The sequence below is a fragment of the Pinus tabuliformis genome, chromosome 3_1 (assembly GCF_031772625.1).
Source record: "Pinus tabuliformis cultivar Carrire ecotype Pingquan chromosome 3_1, CPIR1, whole genome shotgun sequence".
In the NCBI taxonomy this organism is placed as follows: Eukaryota; Viridiplantae; Streptophyta; class Pinopsida; order Pinales; family Pinaceae; genus Pinus; species Pinus tabuliformis.
The window spans coordinates 31,703,775-31,705,975 of NC_142301.1; the positions used below are offsets into that span (position 1 = coordinate 31,703,775).

The 2,201-nt window shown below is 39.2% G+C and overlaps 1 pseudogene; it reads right to left on the reverse strand.

Moving 5' to 3' along the window:
* Nucleotides 1-452: 452 nt before the first annotated feature.
* LOC149185615 (phosphatidylinositol N-acetylglucosaminyltransferase subunit A pseudogene) lies at nucleotides 453-1,883 on the reverse strand (annotated as a pseudogene).
* Between the last annotated feature and the right edge of the window lie 318 nt (nucleotides 1,884-2,201).

Below are 2,201 nucleotides of genomic sequence, written 5' to 3' on the forward strand. Positions count from 1 at the left end.
ACAAAACCGTTTTTAATATCTAAGGGTAGATGAATGCAGCATATATTCAGATGCCCTCAAAATTCTGGAAGGCTCACCAATTCAAAAGTCACCTCAAGTTCACAAAGCACAATGTGCAAAGTTTATATGAAATTCTCGAGATCATCTAGGACAAATATACTGAAACAAATAATGAGGAATGAACCACAATTCAGACTAAATATATATGTTTTATCACTATTAAATAATAATAATAATAATACCAAATCTACTCAACTCACAGAAATTACAATTCCTTTTTCAAAAATAAAAATGTGAGGCTGAATATAAGTGTGAAAGTAATTAATTTTTTTTATCACTATTAAAAAAAAACGCAGGGATTTCTCCTCAAATTCGCAGGTATTTACCTTCAAATTCTCTTCCATATGTAGATAGTTTCAAATTCTCTTCTATATGTAGATAGTTCCCAGAATCTAATTCTGCCACCATTCAAGGAGGCACCACAATATGAAATCCAGGATCATCACCAAGCAAAACAATTTCCCTGCCCAGGCACCACATCCATAATAACTTGAAAGGCGTTGTAAGAGATTCACATTATCAGAAATTAGAGCACGATCATATACCACTACTGTCCTCAGTGCAACATCACTCCAGCTGTATAAATCCTTCATCCGAACATGCATAGTGTAAGTGTCAATCTTCGGAAGAAGCTTTATTGCTTTACCAATGGCTGATATCATATCTTCAGGTACTGGTTTTGCAAGTACAATCATGTCGGGAGGCAAAACCTCTAGAACTCCACCAACTCTTGTGCTGACGGTTATCAAGCCACAGCTAGCTGCCTCTAATATGGCAATACAGAATGCCTCTGTAAGCGAGCTGTTCAGAAATATGTGACCGCGGACCAAAACTGACTGAACTTGTGCATGTGGAACAGCCCCCAACATTTCAACTCTCTCTTGAAGAGAATGCTTTTCTCTCATCTCCTCTAACCGTACTCTCTTGGGTCCATCTCCCACAACTATGAATCATACTTTTGGATATCGGCAGCAAACTTCTGGAATAATCTCCACCAGCAGATCTGCGCCTTTCCGATAAACCAGCCTACTTATAACAACAATAACAATTTCATTACATGGGCGGCAGTTATGACTAGGCTTGAACATGGCTGTGTCCACTGCATTTGGTATTACAAATACCTTGCTTGGCGGCAAACCGGACCGCAGAACAGTGTTTTCCTTGCTTGTATGTGAAATACAAATAGCTTGATTCACATCTGCCAAGGTAAACTGCAACACCTTATTCATATGAATGCTGCCTAGGTCAGCAAATCCATATAGGGAATGATCAGTAAAGACCACTTTGTACCCCATTGTTCTTGCATGTAACAACGCTTCATGACAAAGAGTGGGAAAAGCCTGATGTCCATGGACTAATGTAATTCGCTCCCGAATCAAAATTGTCCTAAAAATGGGGAAAATTCCATAGATAGTAGGCAGGCTATTTTGCATCAAGAAAGGACGTCATGGAATATAATATAATTTTAAACCATTTGTCATATACCATACACCACTGCGTTTTCCATACGCATGTGTCATGACAACTACCTTGTGCCCAAATTTGAGCAGGCACTATGAAATATAATAAATGTGATTTTCAACTCCTCCAAAATTGGGGTAAAAGAAATCAGATACCATCAGAATTCTGTGTTGCTGAAACTGGTCGTTGCTCCTGGGTTCCACCATGATTTATTTCTCGTAGGTTGCTTGCAATAGTTAAAACTCATTCTTTGAACTAGTTTCCATTGAAATGTTCATAGGGTGCAGCTCAGGGGGTTCGGAAAGCATGCATAGTGGAACCGAAAAGTGACAAAATCCCTTCGCCGGAACTGTTAGGGCAATCGGAAATCGAAAAGTGACAAAATCCCTTCGCCGGAACTGTTAGGGCAATCAGAAAGCATGGACAGAGAATTTGAATAAACGGAATCCGTTTGTAATCGTTAGCTAGCCTGCTTGAAATGCCCATTCCATCGATATGTATCGATAAAACTATGTTCCTCACCCATTCCATCGATATGTATCGATAAAACCATCTTATCGATACATATCGATAAATGTCGTCCTGCCACTTCTGGGATTCATCAACTTCATCCCACCAATCTGATGCCGCAGAATAACACATCCCTTTCCATGGTTCTAAATCAAAAAAAAAACCTGCGT